Source organism: Nyctibius grandis, chromosome 4 (assembly GCF_013368605.1).
Source record: "Nyctibius grandis isolate bNycGra1 chromosome 4, bNycGra1.pri, whole genome shotgun sequence".
In the NCBI taxonomy this organism is placed as follows: domain Eukaryota; kingdom Metazoa; phylum Chordata; class Aves; order Nyctibiiformes; family Nyctibiidae; genus Nyctibius; species Nyctibius grandis.
Genome location: NC_090661.1, coordinates 12,719,375 through 12,741,510, shown reverse-complemented (window position 1 = coordinate 12,741,510; position 22,136 = coordinate 12,719,375). Strand labels below are relative to the sequence as shown.

Below are 22,136 nucleotides of genomic sequence, written 5' to 3'. Positions count from 1 at the left end.
TGACTCCTTTGACATTTTGCCCTAGCAAACTTTCTGTTCCAAACAGTATGGAAAGAAGAGGAAAGACCCAAAAGTAATGCCTTGCATGTGCAGTTAAGTTCCTATGCTATTAAGATTGTGGGCAACAAGTTGTTGTTTTATAAACCATCCTGTACACATAAAAGCAAACAGAAGAGCTATTTGACCAAAAGAAATCATGGGAGCAAATGTCTCTGCGATAGCAAAGGGAGAAAAGATTCAGAAAATCCCTGCTGCTCTATGGTTTTCTCACCAACAGCCAGCCAATACCTACAGACACAGCTGTCAATTTCCATGCATTAACTGAAAGTCCAGAGTGCTGGGGCAATTTCTGAAAAATTTACTTTGACACAGGAGATATTTTCTTCTCCTTCAAACACATCCCCAAACCAAATTATTAGATTTCATCCCGGTTTCCTACAGCGGACACTTTGCAAGCAAAGCTCGGAAGCATGACAAAAGAGGAAAGTTCTGGTCAGAAAAAGACAATGATCAAATTATCACAAAAGGGAACTTATCTCTTTTTCAGAGTCCTGTGATAATCAGGCCTTTTTGGCACAGAAGTTACACTGCTTGGTGACTTCTGTTTCTCCATCATCTTGAAAAATAAACATGCCCATAGGGAAAGACAGATCTCATGCCAAAGACAGTGGCAAATACTCCACCAACAACTGCTTAAAGCTTCCTCATTTCAGGACAGAAAGGATGCATGTCAAAATACACTCTTTTCATCCTAGAAGTTAAATTTCCTGCTATTCTATACAGCTTCAGACAGGTGTCTTAAGAGATCTCAGAAGATCAAAAGCAGGTGACAAGTGATGAGTGGTTTTGGCTGGTTGTTGCAGCATAGAGTTTGTAATGAATTACCTGGAATTACCTTGGCCTACATACCTTTACAGTGCCTGAAGATGCAACCTGTATCAGCCTCCTCAGACTTGGTGAGGTGCCCTGATTCTTCATTATTCCTGTCTGTCCTGTCTCGGTCTCTTCAGTTAACACCACAAATCCAAAATTTTGTATTATTCTTAACACACCTTTAGCTTAGACTTGAGCTCACGTTCTCCTAATTCCTGTATGTCATGCAGACCTGCTCCACAGCTGCACTGACATTTCTCTCAATGAAACAAGTATCACCGGGTGGAAGCATATTTTACATACAAAGACTACAGCCTCCACTGCAGCCTTTGAAGCCGCATGTTGGCTAAATCCACTGTCAGGATTCAGCTAGGGGACAGGGACAGATCCCACAAAGAGGCCATGCGGAATGCTTCAGCATGTTAAAACTTATTTATTAGAGTCTAAATGATAATCTGTATTGACAATAGCAAGAATAAAATACAAAATGTCTGGAGTAAGGTCAGTAATGGGGCACCAGAGGTAAAGGACATGCTGACAATCCTCTTTCCCTACTTTGACTCACTACATAGAAAATACTGCAGGCATAGTCCCTCATCTCCTTACGCTCTAAGAAATATCTTTTCAGTTGTTTTCACTGCCAGGAAAAGGTTTCTTGACGCATCCAGAGAGGAGGAAGAGCGGGAAAGCATGATTTGCATAACCTGCAGAAGTTGCACAATGTTTCTTCTTAAGAGATATGAGCCATTCTTTTAAATCTCAGGTCCCCAGTAAGGTAACTACACTTAAGGCTCGATCTTGAAACCCCTGAATTCAGTTACAAAGCTCCCACTCACTTCCACTGCGCAAGATTGGGGCTGCAGAGCAACAGGCCCTCGGGAGGTGTATGCTGTTAAGTACTTGGAATACCATAGTTAAGAAAAAGATTCTGGTTTATATTACATTATACCGTAAATTTAAGTAATCCGGATAGGAGCTGTAGGACTAATTCAACAAGAAAAAGAAGCAAAGCTTTGTCTGTATGGCTTCAGGTACACGTTCTCTAAAGGACAGTGGCAAGTAACAGAATGAACAAAAAAAAAAGAAAAAAAAAAAAAAAGCCCAAAACCTAATCAGTGGATAACAAAATGGTCCTTCCTCAAGAAACCTACTTCTATTAGAAGAATATTCTCTTGAAGGCACAACAGTTCCACAGACTTTAAAACTAGTATCATTGAAGAGAGATGAATAATTAAATAACTTGCAACCTTCCATACAAAGACTGTAAAGCAAAAGATTTTTATTGAAGTTTTCTACATACACAATGATACATGCAGCACCTTACAAAGTATATCATTACATACACCTTCAAAATATTACATGTAAACAGCATAAATAAAAATTATGGAATCAAATTTAGATTTCTTAACAAGTTCACTTGAACAGCACCTTCTTTCTGGGCAATGACATTTCTTTAAGAATATCAACATTTCACAAATCACTTCGCAATAAATTGCTCTGATTGCCTGTCTGATAAGGGTATTCTTCCAACATGCAGCCTTAAGCATGCAACTCTCAAACCATTGGCAAGTCAGCAGTGAATTACAGTCTCAAAGGCAAATCACCTGCCGAGAAGCCCACAATGTCTTGTAAACAGGTCGCAGACCTTGAAACTACCTTCCTGGTGGGACTCGTTGCTGCACAGTGAGGGGAGCAGAGAGAATCTGAGAGGTGGTTTCCAGCCCTCTAGACCATGCTTAGCTTTGCTGTTGTGAATTGTCCCTGAGAAGTCAGCAGAATTACCCACAGTAGGAGAAAACTGATAATATCATAGAATCATAGAACGGTTTGGGTTGGAAGGGACCTGTAGAGATGATCTATGGGCAGGGACATCAATGGCACTCTGTAGGATTTTGAACACTAGATACAATTGAGCTTTAAATTCTGATTCAGTCTCTTCTCTACAGTTTCTCATTTTCTCACCTGAACATAGAGAAAACCTTTGATTTACAAAAACTGCGAATCTCCAGGCCCGCTCTCAAATAAAAATAGTTTCCATAGACCAATGTATGTATTCATATTGTTTGTCTAATAAAGGCTAGTATCAACAGGCATCTGCTTTCACCAGTTCCAATGAACACCTGTGGATAACACTGGAGCTGTATCTCATCAGCGTCAAGAAGAGAACAGAATCACTTGCCACATTGTTTTGAGATAATTTGCACCCTACTCATCACAAAGAGAAAGATGAAAAAACTGAATTCCTGCCCTCATTGTGAGGCCTCTAGCAAGGCTGACTTGTACTGAAAGTCTATGGTGATGGAAAGGGTTGGTTCTTGGTGCCATAAATGCCTGAGCCCTCACCCTGTATCTGACCCAAAAGTCAGAAAGTCTGATTTTGGACAAGACACCAATCTTTTCCTACCTGCAAAACGTGGGTGCTAACACTTGGCTGTGTGTAGCAAAGGGAGAATTTAATTCTTGGAGACGATTCTGAAAGTGGGCAACACAAAATCAGTACCAAAAGCAGTGAGCCTGACCCTTTGATCCAGTTGATCAGGTGCACAGCTCCTGCCTGCTTCCATTGCCAAACATTAACTCCAGAAGAGAGGAGAAATGACTGGGAGACAGAGTGCAGACAACTCCCTAGACTTCATGAGACAGCTTTGAACAACAGGAGGTGGTCAGAACGGTGGCTAAAGAGCTACGCCTTTTGGAAGTCAGAGTAAGATGGATAATAAGAATGTGCATTTATTGAGGAGTTTGCATCCATGACCCACACACTTTTTATAAACACTAATAACAATACTAAGTTGCATTTCAGATGAGGGATTAAAGGTGACTGGAGGTGGTTAAGTCACTCGCCTTGAAAGAGTTACAAGACTCCTAACTCCCACTGCCCTGCTCTGACCTCTGAGCTAAGCAGCTCAGACTGCACAGCACTGTTTTAGCTCTCCTGAAGCGTCAGGAGTGACTCCACAGATCATCCTGTGCTGAGGAAAGACAAGTTGGCAGGAGCTGCTCAGCGATCTTTCAGTTTTGCAAGTCCCGTCTGCCCTGCTTAAACCAACACTTAGAGAATAAGACGACAGTTTTTTGTGCTTTGATGCAGGGAATTTCCCACTTCAACATACTCATGCTCGGGAGCCCGTTTACTGAAGAAAGAGCAAGAAGCGTGTTGACAAAAAGATACTGGGTCTTTCCAGGCTCCTGTTGATGGGATCCCATCATTTCACAATAACACTGATGTTTGATGAGCTCACGCAAAGTCACACAGCGTTGTTTTTATTCCTCAGGACTTTCTCTCCCCTTTTGCTAGGAAAATACTGCTTTCTTAGTATTTTATTTAGGTTTTCTGCTTATTTCTGATTTCTCTCAGGGCATCGTGCCATTTCACCAGGACAACCTAACCTGTTTTAGAGTAATGATAATAACGTCAGAATCAGTTGTGACTGATAATGTAAGCATGTTAGTTTGTGTATCGAGCAGATTTGGCCTGCCACACAAGACTAGAGACTTCTGGTTGCTCTAGCCAATACTTAAATACTGAAATAAAAGCAACATAAATTTCTCCTTGCACGAGCAGCAAAACTCATTTTTAATACGGACACTAAAGCTGCACTGATTTCAGGTAATTGACGATGCAACTACAAAATTCTATGGAAATTTGTAAGAGAGATGCTAGGAAATGCTCAGCTACCAACTTGCAAATTATTTCATACGACACTAAAAATTAATAACATTTTATGATTAATGATGATCTTCATTTCTTTAAAGAACCTCTCTCAAGCAAAAGATTGCACAAAAATGATCATTTGAAGCACTAATTCAGATATACCCATTGTTAACATGCCATTGCAAAGAATGGTAAAGCCTACACCTTCCTGGCATCTTCTTAGTCTTTTTGGCTACTGAGCAAACAAAATGGATGCTTTCAGACTTCAGGATGAAAAACTGAAATTGCCTTTATAACTGAATGTTGAAAAAACCCTAGATCCTGGGGATTTTATTTTGTGCCAAGATGACCTTATCTATGTCCAGATCTTAATCAGTATAAGCTTCCAAATAGTTGAAAGTCACATGAAATAAGAAACTCAGAGAACAAGATACAACTTATTGGATTCTTGGATTTTGAAGAGTATTTTCTCCCATGCAAGTGTAACTTCTCACCACATTAAAAAGCTGTATTTGCTTTTTTGTATTCAGACTAAAAATGGATCATATTATGGGTTCAGACCTAACTTCTACTCATAATTCAGGATGCAGAAACAAAAATGAGGATGCACATTTTTTGAACTGAGCAAGAGGCAGGAGAGTGTCCACCTGAAAGCAGAGCCTTGTATGGTCAGACTGTAACAGGGTGGTTCAGCAGCACAGAAATGTCCCTTGAGCAAGGGCAGCTCCTACTTTGTGCCAGCCATTGTGAGTGCGAATACTGGAATCCGTCCTTCCCAGAGCAAGGCAAAGTGAGAGGGAAGCACACCCTGCTCACCTGTTAACTGGAACCAAGTGTACCATGCACATTTTGATGCACCGCTACTGAGAACGGATGTAATGGCTTGCTATGGTATTCAGTTCCATTAAACGTCCACTCAATTTGACATAGTAGGCAGAGGAGAGAAAATGTGTAGAGACCAACAGAAGCTCAAATTAGAACCAGTGTTTCTAATGTCATTACGTCTGTGATCTGGACAAAACAAGCACTTTTGAAAAGGTTCGGTACAACAGCTCCTTGTAACTAGCACAGTTTCACGTCAGCCTAAGGGCACTGCTGCCAGGAAATCACCCAGCAAACAAACAGAAAAGCACTCTTCTGCCTCTGACAGACATATGGTTGTGAAAGCTCCTGGTATGAATCAATACTTTTGCACAAACAAAAAATGAACACACTACTGCAGTACAGCAATCTTCCAGTCACGCCTCTTCAGGTGCAAAAAAGCAGAGTAATTCAAAGGCCAGAAAACCTGAATCACTTTGAAGCAATGCTGAGGGACACTTCCCAAAAAATTCCCTCTTCCTCTCTACACAAGAATGGGAATAATTTCCTCTACGTTTTCCTCCAAAGAGCTATGAGAAGTCCGCTTTTAGCTATCAAACACTATCAGTGAGTGGTTTGGTTGCATTTTGAGATGAGTTGTGAAACAAACCACTGGACAGAGAAGCAAAGATTCAGCATCATTTGCTTGTGACAATGTGCCATTTCCTTTCATTTCCTTATCCCTAGCTATGTCCTCACCAGTGGGGACAGAAAGGCAGTAACAGTGATTGCTGCAGAGCACCCAGCCGGGCATTACTGTAAGGCAGCAACAGCAAATGCTCAGGGGACAAATGCAGGTAGTCAGACTGGTCTAACTGGGTTACTAGGTGGTTAACATGAAGGTCAAACGTACAACCATCACCAAAATATGTGGTGTGAAATGGTTTTGTTGCTTAGCTGAGATGGCCCAAGAGGATCCCATGTATTGATGATACTTTGAGTTTTGACATTTTCTTTTCAAATATAAATGAGCATCTAGGTTTGGACAACTGCCTTGTATACTCCAAAGAAAATGAATTGCATCTTTCATTGTATTAATTGTACCAAGAGTTAAAAAGGACTTTAAAATCAATGTTATTGTGACTCCTTGTAACTAGGGATTATGGGAACATTAAGACCAGACAAAAGGGATCTCTAGCACTACTGAATTTAAATCCAATTTTGTTTGGCAGTAAACCTTCCTATTACAATATATTGGTCACAATAAGGTCACAATATTGGTGACCTTATTGCAGTCTACAACTACCTGAAGGGAGGTTGTAGTGAAGTGGGAGTTGGCCTCTTCTCCCAGGCAACTAGCAATAGGACAAGAGGACACAGCCTCAAGCTTCGCCAGGGGAGGTTCAGGTTGGACATTAGGAAGAATTTCTTTTCAGAAGGGGTTATTAGACATTGGAATGGGCTGCCCAGGGAGGTGGTGGAGTCACCATCTCTGGATGTGTTTAAGAAAAGACTGGACATGGCACTTAGTGCCATGGTCTAGTTGACAGGGTGGTGTCAGGGCAACGGTTGGACTCGATGATCCCTGAGGTCTCTTCCAACGTGGTTGATTCTGTGATTCTGTGATATTCTGCACTCTGGCATAGCATACAGTATTGTAATTTTCTACATAACTCAAGTAGATAACTACAGTTTATATTTATATATCTTAAATCTAAGTAAGAGCTTATAGTGAGCAAAGGAGGTGAACTTTTCACACTCGGTGCTGGGTACACAGTAGTAAGGTGGTTTTTGAGCTGATTCAACTTGGTAATGAAGCAGGTAGTACAACTTGTCATGTCTTGCCTCTCACTTGGAAAGGAAAGTGATGTAAATCGCAACAGAACAACCCCTCTTCCACCAGACCCTTTATGATTTTTTTTACCAGGAGCATGGCTCAAAATCCCCAAAAATCTGCATTCCAGATAACCTCCTCCCTTTATTGTTGACTTTGGGATTGTGACAAAAGCAAGACAGAAAATACTTTCCGAACTGAAAAGTGAATTTGTGTTATAATACTGTTTGAAATAGGCTCACTCTCATGAACATGTGCTAGTGATGGAAAAGTCCCGGCATTTAGAGAGAATGAGGCAATAAAATCAAAGTGGATGAATATCACGAAATGTTTAAAGATAGAACAAAAACAGAAACACCGATTATTTTTCTGTTTGTACTTCTGAATTTCTTTTTTCCCCAAGGAATTTTGATACTTCCCGTGTAAATAAAAATTGAGACCATATCAGAACTAGTTACAAAATGATAGGCCACTAGGACTGTGAAACAGAAAAAAAGATCAAGCTCTGTGTGCCATTTTTAAAAGCTCTAGTTTCTGTGCTCCCAAGAAATACTGAGTTAATGATAACAATCGTGGGACGCATTCGTGAGAGTGCTGTGGTGAATTCCTGCTTATAAAACCCCTCCAGACTTCTGGGTCTTTGCAGTCAGTTCATGAAGAGAAGTACACAGAAATTCAGCTGACTGCAGTTGAACTGTGTTTTTACGGCTTAGAAGCAAAACGTCTGATTTACACCAGTGAAATTCAGGAGTCATTCTGCCAAAGTAAATTACGTGAAGTGGCAACTATGCTCTACAACTGTATAAAAAAAAAAGGGGTCAAATAAATCAAAGCTGATGAGTCAGATCCCAAATACTTGAATTAGACTGGATCTGTAAGGCAAAGACAGCAAGAAGATCTGACAATGACAAATGACTGTAAAATAAAATGTGATCAATCAGCATGCACTAGGTACACGCCTTTGCCAAGAAATTTCTAAGGGTGAAGAAGATAACAGGAAATTGTGAAATTATCTAGACTGAGAGGGCTAGATTCCCTGCTGCTCTAGATTTATGACAGTCTTCTGCTCTGTTACAAGGCAAGTGCAGGATGGTTTTAAACAATGCCATGTTTAAGCCTTTTTCACCCCCTCTGTTCAGATAGAAATGACTACCCAAAGCACAGAAGACTGACTAGCCTGCGCTGTACCATCTGTCACCATGATCAGAAGCTGATTGCACATGGAAAAAAAAACAAAAGCAAGAACTGAAATATTGGAGAGAGCCATTCTCTCTTTTCCACTGAAGTACAGTGTACTGGTTTCATAGGACCATCTCTCATTTTCTCCTCAAAAAAATAATATGATTCAAAGTTGAAAAATGGAAGCCTCCCTCACAGTTACTCTTTTCCCTATATTCAGAACTATAAGTGTTCTGAATAATAATTTATGCAATAGATATTTTCACTGTTATATCTCCATTGTTACTTACTTTTATTATGCTCTGGAAATGGTTCAGCATGTTTTAAGTTTCACCTGCTTCCTTAAGATCTTGGGAGTTTTATTGGAGAGAGAGTGGCAACACAGCAAATGATAGCGTTTGCTTAAATCAAGCAGAATGCACAAGCTCTTATTTGTCTATTTAAGAACTGCCAGTCCTTGAAACTTGTTCTTTAGCAGCATGTCTAAACATGACTGTTCAAAATCCCAACGCACATGGAAGCTCTCAGCTTTGCTTTCTCAAAGCCCAGGTGATTTTTCAACACGCTTGTTTATCTGTCCTGGAATCTCAAAACAATAAACTCTGTGGAACTAATTCTGCCAGAGATTTGCAAGTTTTCTACATTTACAATTTGGGGAGGGTTAAAAATTATTTTTTTTTGTGATTCTCATCATTGTGATGCTGAGTTTTTAACATATCTGAGGCCATTCTGGGTTTGGTAACCTCCAAGTCCAGAATACTGGTTTGGAAAAGCTGTTGTAAAATAGGTTCATCCCTTTTCTGCTCTGACAAGTCAGAAAACCTTACTAGGTCACTGTATACTTTACTGAAATACTCTGTACCCAACGGGAAAAGAACTGAACTGGAAGCCAAAAAGTTAGGAGTCCTGGCTGTACACTAATCCAGAATACAGCCAAGCCTGCTTTCCCTGCTTTACGTATAAATCAACTTCTAGGTCACGCAAAACATCATCAAATAGACCTAAGAATAAATATCTAATAGGGACAGAAAAAGAATGGGAGTTCAGGACTCCATCCCATCTTTAACAACCATTCTCAACCTCATCCGCTCAGAAAAGTTGCTTTCAGAATAAATACAAAATCTATTCTTTGCCTCTCCTACCAGTATCCACATTTTCCTTCCAGACCTCCAGCTTAGCTCTGGTCCCCAACCAATGTGCTGCCAATGTCCAGTGAGGTCCTTCCATAGAGATTTGCTTTTCCCAGTTTCCTGGTTTTGTAAAATAGTTTATGTAACACAGTGAGAAAGCATCCTAGAAGAACAGGTTATAAAACTGAAAGCCATTATCCATCTCTCTGCTATAAAACAGGCATTCTTAATTTCTGTCATCATTTCAACTACTACTATCACAATCCAGCAAGTTTGAGGCCTGAGACATCTGGAGAAAATACAGTATGTCACAACAGGATAACACCAAAGAGGCTGAAAAGATCTGAAAATGTCTGTGCTGCTTCTGGAGTTACTGCACTGCATAGGAAATAAAATCTAATAGACATTAAAATAAAATTAAAATAAAATAAAAATAAAATGCAATAAAATAAAAATAAATTAAATACATTTTAAAATCCCAGCAGAATAGAAGCTCCTGCATTATCTCTGTGAATCCAGAACAACCTCAACATCAGCACTGTCTGAATACAGCCTAACCGACACAACTCTGCCTGACTGCCATGCACTTGAAGCTCATACGTTATGAAGGTAGTTCACAAGTAATATGGCTGAGGCAGGGGAAAAGGAGAAGTAGTTCTGATTTTAAACTTTATCTAGAGAATGCTCAGGTCTCTGAGGGGGTCTCATCTCTGACCATCCTGTCATCAAGACAACTGCAGCAACTCCGTTCAACTTTGTGCAAAATTATCTGTAAGCAAAAAGCTGAAATAACGGCATACAATCAGCACGCTCCAGGTTACACAACTCTAAGAAAGCTTATCTGTCCTCTGAAGTGCACTTTTTATACATGTCTCTATAATACAGACGAAGCAGTCTGACGGCATTTTGTTTGTTACTGTATTACTCTTGCAATGATAACACTAGAGAAACACACCCTTGTTCTTCATCTTTACCTTCTTTTTGTAAGTTTTACCTTCTCTCCTTTGTCCCTTAGAAGAGTGGATTTCCACCTGTCTAGATCTCCAAAGATCTCTGTGCCTAAAACTTGGACTATTTTCCCAACACAGTAAAGGGTATTACCTTCCTCTGTGAACTTCCCAGTCACTTAGTTATGCAATTGGCACCCCAACAGTTGTCTGTCTCTCACCCATATGTTGACATTCATTGCAACCCTTGAAGATAGCCAAAACAGTTTTCCTAACAAAAGTTACACTTTTTTTCTTTTTTTAAGAACAAGGCCAACATTCATAACAGACTTTATAGAAGGGAGCACCAGTAATATCTCTCACAACACATGACTTTTATGTGAACAACTGCAAGAACAAAATTAGATGCAGGATTTTTTTTCAGCACCTGAAAAAGCAGAAAAGATAAGAACCAGTTGATAAGTTAAACATGACTCGTGGAGGTGCTAAAGCAAGGGAGAGGGAAACACATGGACACTTGCTACTTTCTCAAATACCAGAAATACATACTCAAGTGATATGTAATACTTCGTACGTTCAGAAGAAACAGCAGCACAGTTTTGGTATCAGGACAGACCAGGGGTACAAACAGGATTTCAGAAGGTGCCACTGCCTGCCACGACTTACACTGACCTGTAAGTTATGAGCTGAGACCCCTCATACCATCATATACAACCCATCCAAACCTATACAACAGACTACAGCAGCACCACCTGACATTCACAGATACACTCTACGTTCTACAGATGCTATGGTGAGAGGAGGAAAGGAACATAACTGTATGTGGAAGAACATAAAATACACATTAAGAGCCTACCCTGTACATGTTAATTGAGTATACAACGTGTCTCATCTTTGGAGGCTGCATCCTGCCTGTGAAGGAGGAAAGATGTGAAGGTTTACAACCCTGGCCTCTCTTATCATCATAATTTTCTTTAGTGGCTCTGACGTTATGGAATGCAAAATAAATTCCAGCTATGACAGACAAACATGACCCTTGGTACACGTTACAGTGTGCATAGATTTGTTAGATTAAGAAGACTGAATACTTTGCTTGAATTTAAGAGAGAATTTTCTTTCCATTTCACTAATGGCCCTTTTTCATTCACTGTCTTTAAATAGCTATGAACTAGGGCTTGATTTTCTTCTGGCTTATGTCAGCACAAACCAAGAGTTGCTAAAGATGCAAACTGATACAAAACTTGTTGTTATAGGAAGATTTAAGGCATTGACCTGGTGCACTTAAATAACATTTGCACTGAAAATTAAATTAGAGTACTATATATGACTGGTTACTGTATGCTTCATTCTACTTTGTTTAGCTAAACAAGCCAGGAAAATAAGGAAATATGTTGGGCATACCCACAATTGAGTGTCATGTGAAAGACTTTGCCAGCCAAGAGTTGTTGGAGGTTTTTTGAGTTGAACATAGCTTTGAAAAAAATCTTAGATCTATTTATTCCCCAATCTGTTGGCAGACACACATAAACGGAAAAAGAAAAAAATTAAAATAATTAAAAAAAAAAACAGCCAAGCTATGACTTGCAATGCTTATTGCTATCATACTTATTTACCTAAGAATCCAGACAAGGCCAAATTTCACTTGACCAAAGGCTACATTTGGCCCTAATTCAGTTTCACAGAATATTAACAAAAGAGTGATCAGCCAATGCTCAAGCACTGTGCACACCAATATTCAAAAACATGATCTAAAGAACTAAGGAAACTTTCCAAAAGATTCAGACATTGGCTTCTCTCTGATTTTTACTGACCATAACTGTCAACAGGAGCAGAGTTAGATCAGGGAGAGACACTCCCCATCACTTTCTTCACCATGATCAAGGGTAACATAAACGTGTTCATTACTCACCCAGCTGAAATGAGCTTCTGAGACCTACAAAAGCTGTGAGATCTCAAGCCTAAATTTGGAATCAGGATAATATCTGGGGGATTTATATATACTTTATAAACATTTTATTCTCATGAGGCCTTAGCTTCTTATAAAACTGTGGATTTAGTTTTACGCTTTTCTGTTGGCCTGTTAGGTTTTATAAGGAGCTAGCCAATACATTTTTACGTTTCACATCTTATGTGGGAATTTGCATGTATTATAACCCTGAGGACAAAAACGTTTTGCTACCACTGATATGCAACAGGAATCCTGCACAGTAATAAGGAACTGCAAGTTTTACTTAATTTAGAGCAATTAAACTTTAACTTCGAGCAACTAAAAGCAAGTAGACATTTCTTCTATCACCCATCCTTTCCTTTCAGGACAGAGACAAAAATAAACCTCATGTCCCTACAGGAAGATACATAGATAGCATCAGGCAAAGCATCAAGAAAATGAAAATGTTATGGAGCAAATGAGGCAATACCAACATCTGTGTTTAAGGCAGCAAGAAAAAGCAACTAGCAACGTTTATAAGCTCATCAGCTGTGAAAATATTTGCTCTCTAAAGACTACAAAAACTGACAACAAACTCCTCGCAGTAATCCATGGACTCTCAGCTAATGAATATTTGTAGCAACAAATCGAAGTCCAGATTCTGATCCTAAGTTACATCCCTCAGACCCACAGTCTGGCCCACAATACTGATTTTTTCTTGAAAAGTACAAACCCATAAGACTTCTGCTATTTATTAAGTGGAAAAAAACCTCAAGCTGTCTCATACCCCAGAAAGTAAGTTTCTTAGAAAACATATTAAAAAAAAACAACTGAAACCAGGCATCAAAACCAACAAAACAGAAAAAAGTGTGCCAGCAGCACTGCATTTAATGCCGGGTTTCTTTCTCAGCAGTTGGCCAGCATTTAGAAAAGCACAGTAATTGTAAGCCACATTCAGCCTGGGTATAAATAAGTATTGCCTCTCCCTAATGGACTAACACTTTCTGTACATTAAAACTAAATTTAGTTTAATATGTCCAAAGTATGCACCCCAAGTATGCCAGAAAAAAAGGGTGTCATTCCTCACACATACTGTCATCCATGGGTTTATCGGGAGGCGAAAGAGAGCAGTGGCAGAATGCATGGGTATGAATACTGCTGCATAACTTAAAAAAAAAACACCTTTAAGAATTAAAGAGGAAAAAATGGAATCTCATCAGACTAGACAAGAAACATGCATTTAGCCAGGCAGAGAAATTAGGTTCTGTCTGAGGGCAAGAGCGGTAGGGGGAAGAGGAGAAGAGAGGGGCTGTAAAAACGAGTTTTAGTCCCATGAAGTCCCTTGTCCTATACCAGAGCAACAAACTCTGGAAATTGAAGCTACTCCTGCCGATATCTTTAGTAAGCAGAAGGCTAGTGTCGAGCTCCTGCCTACAAGTAGAAAGCCCATCTGCTGCAAAACTGGTTATAGGAAAGGACATTAAAGAGTTCAGTGCTATAGCTCTTCAGAGTTCAGTGCTCATGCTCTTCACCTCTGCTTTGTTTAGTTTCCTCCTGTCATGCCTCTGACAAGCACATAACTATCCATCACAGTGACTGCTTCAGCCCACTGATCCCAGACTTACTCAGCAGCTCTTCCGTCCTGGAAAGATGCAAAACAGAGACGGAGGAATTCTGTTCTCAGTCCTTTGTGCCCTGCCGTAGCCTCTGTGCTTCCTGAATGCTGCCTGCTTCGCTTGTCAAGCAACAAATGACACACTGTCTGAGTGCGTTTGTCAAGCCTCTGTCCCTTTGTATGCTTAAAGGGAGGAAACATGCATTAATGTTTAACAAAACTAACAGTAGCAAAGCCTTTCTCTGCAATCTGACATGCTGACTTTGAAGGGACAGGTGAAATCTGGCAAGCCAGAAGTTTCCTCCTAGTTGCCCATGGCTTGGAAAAAATCTTGGTTTGTTTCGGTTTTTATTTTAAAGTTGCAGGAAGCAACAGTTTACCATTCATTCCTGAACCTCTGAACAGAGGCAATCCAGCTGCCTGTTGCTAAAGAAATCATAGAAGCTGTATCAGGTACCAAACCACATGCACACAGACACAGAGAACAAGCCCACCAGACTCAATATATATCTTGAAGCCCACATGGGTGACGGTACTGTTTGACAGGAGAGGGAGAGGTTAAAAATCCACATTAAAACGCTCTCTGCCAACAGTTTCAGACGGACACAGGCTATCTGCCATCTCCCCTGTTTGCCTATGCTGACATAAAGTGGTTTTCCAGATCAGCAGCAAATCAAGGGGGTAGAGGTTTCACGTGAGACCAGTCTGATTACTGGGCATTTGTTCAATTGCCTGTACTGACAAGTCCTCTTATGGCCTCAGCCATACAGATGCTTCCCCTGGTAAGCATCCCACTGCACACAAAAAAAGGTGAGTCAACTGGAGTTACCTACGTGGTAATACCAGGAGGATTAACCAACACTACCCATACCTGAACATCGTCAATACCACCCCATCCCAATCCACAGACGTCCCCTGTACCAGCAGTCCACCTGCCTGCCAGCATTAGCTGAAAAAACCTTCCGAGGTTTTGCTATCAGGATTTGAAACACAAAGCGCTTCTACGCTACTGCCACTGCAATGGAGTCTGTTTTCACAGTTCAAATAGTTACATTGTTATCTGGAAAAAAGATTACTTCTGAGAAATTCTGAAGCAAAATGGGCTTACTCTATGAATCCAAAATGCAAAAGACCATTTCCATCTATTAGCTGCTATTAATTGTTTGTCATAAAGGTGTACTCACTGTACAGCCACAGTATTGTGGACAGCCTACGCTGAAGAAGTTACCTTGCTTTGCAATTGTAACATTTTCTTTCTATAGCTAAGGATAGAAGAAAACAAATGAATCCTTTTGATTTAGTCCAGGGTTTTTGTACAGCTTCCTCATAATAAAATATTAACACACTTATGCATTGAAGCTCATCATTAATATGACAATCATAAAATATTTTCTTTTTTTTTTCCCCCCTCTGCTTAACTCTTTTCTATATTGCTTTAACAAAGTGCTTCAAGAGTAACATCTGGGCACTCTGGACAACATTCCCATCTCTGGATAATGACAAACTTGGAAGATATTTAGGCTCCCAAAAAAAAGCAGTCAGGTTGTCAGAGGAACTGATGTTCCCATTGACTACAATAGAAATTTATGAATTAGCTCAATAAATAAATATTTTTTTTTTTAAACAGTGATATTTGACTATTAGGAACATCGTAACTTTTACAATTGTTATATTTAGTTGTGCTTTCAATACTGAAGTTCATCCTATAAGATGCCGGCACCTTGCTGCCTGTTGTTCAATAGCTCCAGTGGGAGCACTAGAAGGACATCAGAAACATTTCCAAAACCATGCTGTTGTTAACAATTTTCTGCAAAAGTATATAACAGTTTAGTTCAGGTCTTAGTACTACTGAGTACGCTAATGTAAATATAGTGATTAAACAAATAAAGATACCAGTGTTAGTCTAAGTACTGTTCGTACTGGAACAGAACACAGTTGCATTGAAAAATCCACTTTTAATCTAAGCTATCAGCTACAACTTTCTGCTTTTTAAGAGACTTGTTACTTTTCACTTTTTTGGTTAGTTTCCAGTGGTTTTAGCAAATATAAACCTTAATAGAAGAGAAAAGGTAATTTTAATGATGATGTATGTTTTGCTGCATATAAAAGCATAAAGCATTCAAAGTGCCATGAAAATTAAATTACAATGGGAAGAAATTTGCCAAAGTACATTCCTGCAGCCTCCAAGTAATAATAAAGCAAACTTGATCTGAAGCTGCGTGAAGCAAGATGCAATCAAAATTTTAGGCTTTTTTTTTTTTTCCTTAAAAACCTTTGCAAATGGGAGGGATATATTAACACAACTTCCATCTAAGAAAAAGTGATTTTTTGACTGAAAAGTGCATGTAAAGTAAGTAATGCTTCTTCCTGAATGGACATCCAAAATTAAAGTGAAACAAAACAGCCAACAATAGAAATGGAATAGCAAAATTCCCTGCTCCCCACCATCAATTGTTTGAGAAAGCCCAAAGGATGTATCCAAAAGTAGGTCCATTTCTTCAATTCTATCTCTTGATCTAATTAGAAGCTGTTACCTCATCTTACAAACCATTCTTCTGTCTCTAGACCACTGTGTTTACAAGAATATTTCTGCAGTCCTGCTAAAGAGATATCAAGAGATTTCAGTACGCCCCCTGATTCACCGCCCCAAGGTCACTGCTGAGCAGGGTGAGGGAGGGGAACATTATGCCTCAGACCATCGGTAATCAGCACCCCACCGATGCCGCTTACCCAGATAAAGGACAGCAAAAAAGTCAAACCCTGTATTCAAGCTCTTCCCAGTTTCAGGGTCATTTGAATCAGCACTTTGACTTGTTCCCACTGATGATGCTTCTGTCCTTGATGACAGTAGGCACCTTCCCACCTCCCATGGCCCAGTTCAGATTTGTGCTGTCAGAGCTCTGGGTCCCAAACGCACCTCCAACCTCACAGGGTAAATAACAGCTTTTATTCCTTTCTGAACCAAATGTAACTTTGCACTGCTGGGAACTGACCTGCTGAAAATTTGTCAGATGCACAGTTCAAGTTGTTTCTGCTTTTAAAGCAGTACAATACTTGCTAACAGATTTCACATCAGTTACTCAGTTTTCACAGTTGTTTGGCTGAAGCTTGCATGTATTGTTTTCTAAATCTCAATGGTTTAAAAAAAAACAAAACAGCCCAGTGTCTCATCTCCAATAACTTAGCATATTGCTTACTCTTAGCAGAATGTTATTGAACCACTATTCTTCCTATTCTCAAGCTCACTGTCAAAATATTAAAACTTGATTCTTTTTTAAAGTAACAAACATTTTCTGCGGGGTTCGTTTCACAAATTCATAAAGAGCTTAAAAGATTCTCACTAGTATTTCTGAGCAGCAGGCAAATACTTTTGGCAGGAAAATACATCTCAGCAGTTCAGTGCGGAGCATCTCATTGCCTTAAGCCACACACAGGTGCCAGGAGCCCTCCCACAGTGGAGGCGAGTGATCCCGGCCCTGCCTCATCTACCGCCTGGCGCAGGCAGCCGGGAAAGGCAGAGACATGTCAAGAGCACATTACCTGAACTCACACCACTGGCCTCTTGATGCTCTAACAAAGTCCCTGGGGGCTGCTCTGACTGGGAAAACTGGGAGCTGTGTTAACCCAGGCTACCCCACAGCTGATGGAGCAAAAGAAGCTTTTATTTTAAAATGTATAAAATGAAGGCTTGGCTCCCTGCTTTAGGCATACGTAGCTCGGTCTCCTTTCCAAGATGGTCTCGCTCCTCCTCCACCAGAGTCCCTTGAAAACAAGAACTTGTACACAAATATGCATGAAATAGCAACCACTAACCTACCAAACCATGCACAAAGCTCCCTAAAGTTGTGCAAAACCATCAACCACTTCTAGACCTGCTGCCTTCTCTGTTGCTGGTTTCTGCATCTAACACCTGCTTGTCTCCTCCAGAGAAAGGTTTTCACTGAGACACACCACTCTCAGTTGGCTGTTTTGGTAAGTATTTCAGCACACAGTTGAGGCAGCAGCAAACACACCAGCATTTTTTCCCACAGCATATCATTATAACACAAATTGAACTGGCATCCAAACATCCCACTAAACTTTCTATTAAGCATGGGTGGGAACATCATCCGCATAGAAAATTTTATCCAAGTGTGGAGAATAGTATAGCTATCTATAACCAATGTTTTATGGAGACTCCTTTAAACCATGCAACTAACTGTAGAGCCCATGCAGAGAGAGCCTTTCACCTGTAGCTGAAATGCAGCCATCCACAAAAGGGAAAGAAGCAGCTTTGCTATCACTCGCAGCAACACTGTCCACATATGTGGAGTAAGAGGTTAGAGAATACTTTACCATAATTGTGCTAAGACAATGGCAATCACACATAATAATTAGTGGGAAAATTGTGCACCTTAGAGTTTCAAAAAATATCAAAACCTCATTGTTTTAGAACAACACAGGGAGCTGAAGATGCATCCTTTGATTTCCAAGTTATTGCTTTCTTCATGATGCTCTCCATTCAGAAAACTCAGGATGTGTGATAAGTATCATAGTCTTTAAATTTATATTTACATGAAATACATAAATACAAAAAATTACATTTTGTTTCTCTTACTATTCTATTAACATTTTTCTCACAGTAGGATCAGGGTTCCATCGTGGTGGATGCAGAGTTATCACCCTCACCACGCTCTGTCACGGTAATGGTGAGGGAACTGCTCTCTGGGCTTGCCTTATCTGCCCCCTGAGGCACCCAGTGCCAGACGTGAACACAGCTCTTCTGCATTAGTTGCAAGATAATTCATTTGTCAGTGCTAGCAGACTGGATCGCATCTGGATGAATGACCTGACAATAAATTTGGACAGAATGTACAGTTTAACAAAGAGCTGAAGGGCACTGGTTCGGTTTGGATTTTTCTTTTATTAGGGGTGGGGAGTTACAACAGCAGAAGGATTGAAATTATACAAATTAAGTTAAAATCATACTGTTGCATATCAGGTAACAGCAAGCAAAAGGCACTACAGTCAGATCCATGAACTGATGTTTCTAAATGAGAGAAAAGTACTGCACAGGCTTTGCCTCTCTGAAGGCAACACTTCTCCCTATACAGACCGTTTTTCCTCCTGACATGAGGTGAAATGAAAAAGAAAAAACCTTTGAAATTAAAAACTTACCGTGGAAAGGAGACAGAATAGAGCAAGCCCAGGACAAGCCAGCAGAGCAAACAACTGCCTCTGCCACCCACGCTCCAGCGCTGACAGCAGCAGAGCACTGCGTAACCCCAACACCAGACATACCTGCACATTCTTTTATTTAAGAATTCTCAAGGTCTCAGTTCCTATTTCTCATCCTCTGCCCAGGCCACAACTACATAAACCTTTCTTCAAAGGAAACAAAGTATTTCAGTTGGGTTTATTAATGTGGACCAAGAATTAATTTTACTTAAAAATAAATAAATTAATCTATTTGCTGTAAAACTGAATGAATTTTGGAAGTGACTGTACATCTCAGGTTTTTAAGGCTAAAACACAGACATGAAGTCTTCCTTTAACTAAGATTCTTCTTAAAGCACTTACTGTTTCTGCCTTCATCAGAGAAACGCAGTAATAAAGCACAAGACCTTGATGTGTGCACATGGACATATGTGCATGATGGAGACAGGTATCCAACCCTAAGCAACACTTCTCCTAGTAACCAACCCAAGCAATACCTCTACACAGCCCAGCTCTGCTGTTTTCTGTCATGCTCAAACATCAAGACCACTGCCGTTAAAACAAACAAGAGATACTTTGTTTGCTTACACAAATGCAGTGATTATTTACCAGTTCCCCAAACAAAAGAATCAGGGTGGATACTGGAAGCCGAGTAGAAGAATACTGCTCCAGGACTCTGATGGGCTCTGCCCATAGTGTGAATCAGTCCTCCCCAGCCTTACACCTCCTGCAGTCACCTGTAACACCCCAAAGCAAGAAGCAAGCACAGACCACGTGAGAGAGGAGCATCTGGCCTCCCCTCTACATGGCTGGTGATGGCTCTGCAGAAGCCAAGGCCATGGGGAAGCAGGTCCAGATCTGGCCTCTGGTTTAGTTATCAGCAAGTGAATGCATCGGCCTGAGGAGCCTTCGCCCTGAATTTACAACAGTGGTTTTACCTACGAGTAACAACAGCGAATAATCCTGGACTCATGGTAAAGCTGGACGTAACACTACCCCATGGTTAGGAAATTAAGTCATTATTTTCTTTGATTTTTTAAAGAATTATAAAAAATTCAGCTGAAACACTCCTTAGGTACCTCTAGAGTTAAATTAGTCCAGTTAGTCATTTGGTTTATGTGGTGCATCTGCATTGCCTTTACTGGAGGTAAGCTAGCTCTTGCCAATTAAAATTCTGTCCCATAAACTTAAATTCTGAAGAAGGTCTGAGCCACAAAGCCAGTGCAAACATATCTCAGCACATATTAGACTAATGGGGCTGACAAATTGCCGGTGACAGCAGGAATGGCCTCACACACTGCTGGGAGATAAAAACCAAAGCCTATTTTTAGAGGTTTGTGGGCAACCATCTCAGTTCTTTCCAGGCAATGAGAGATGCAACTCAGAGATCGGATTTCAGTTTTAATCAAGCAAGAGTATATTTGATTCAAAGATCCAACTAAAAGTATTCAGAAAGGAAAAGTTTTATCAACATTATTAGACTACGAACTTAACAACTTGCAACTTTGTGCTCACAGTAATTTGCAGATGCAATCCTTTGCTAGCACAAATTTCTGATGCCTTGCTATACGACACACTGACATCAGTACCCTCAGTTTATCATGTCATTAAATCATGATTGCTCAACTTGGAGAATGTTCTCAATTTGGTGAGAATGACACCTTGCCTGTGCAGATTGGGTGAAAAGACCACAGCCCACATCACAAAATCCAATCCACATCGAAACTCACATGATTCTGGTGACAGTTTTCCTCATACAAACAGCCACAGAGTCCTTTTGTGCAACTGGAACCAGGATCGGTTTCTGCTTTGGCTGTCTTCCCAAATCAAGCCTGGTGACATTAAACTAAAAAGATGTCTGTTCTAGCTCATTATGGCAGTCCCTCTATAATACTACTAAAACTACCATGCTAGTAAAACACTTGCTTGCAGTGAACTTGATTTTGTTCGCTGTAAATGGTATATAAATGTGCTTAAGGTTTCCAAAGCTCACTCCTACATGTTGATTTGTGAAACTCATATGCACACATTTTAAATGTGCTTTACACGGAATAGACTTTATATTGTTCTGTAAGAAATTAGAGGACAATCGCCTTGCTTTTGAAGAAATTGAGAATAGCTGTAATGACATTATTCTTATATATCTTGTAAAGTGCATGTATTGCTTAATTAATCAAAATATCTTCATATTTTTGTCTACATTAAGTATTCCATTTACAAAAATAGATATTTATGTCTATAATTTTTTTCCAGATTAACAGAAATTTAGTCAAAAGCTATTAATTGAGAAAGTACATCAAACAAATGTCTAAGTAATCTTCCTTGCAGAGATATATTGTGTACTTATAGAAGGAGGATATGGCCAAATTTTTAAATATTTTTAATTAGATAATTTATTTTTAAATCCTATCCTATAGTAAAAAGGCGTCTATAACATTTATTCTCTTTCTCATTCCAACACTGCCTGTATCAGGGCAATACTGCCTAGCAGGAGCACAGTTCTACTATTTCTAGCTCTGCATCCAGCTCGCAAGATGGGACTCATAGGTCAGGCACAGCCCGCACCACAGAAAATGTTGGAGGTAAAGGGAAATTCTACCACTTACTCACAAATACATTGGAAGAAATCTGTATCTCCAAATTCTGAAATTACTTATGCCTCATGCAATACCCTCAGATAAAAAAAACCTGTAAATCGATGGGCTTCTCTAGAAACAAACACTTCCTGTACTCTAGTAGTACACTGCAGCAGGTGAGAAGGCTAAAGTTAAGTGTATAAAATATGCCTTGAGATCCCAAGTTAAGAAATGGCATATTAGCCAAAGGTGAAGACATTAGCAATGATTTACGAAGTTATGCAGCCACACTTACTTTAAATATTTTTCAGCTCTGAACTGGTGCTTGTCACATCTAGCATCTCAAACCAAGTTGAAATTTTAAGATATAATGATACATTAATATATAATTATTTTGTTAAGA

The 22,136-nt window shown here is 39.8% G+C and overlaps 1 protein-coding gene across 2 annotated transcripts in view; it reads right to left on the bottom strand.

The window, feature by feature from the left end:
• Positions 1–22,136, bottom strand: part of DENND2B (DENN domain containing 2B) — a 183,802-nt gene that overhangs the window by 77,007 nt on the left and 84,659 nt on the right. The gene's annotated exons all lie outside the window — the stretch shown is intronic.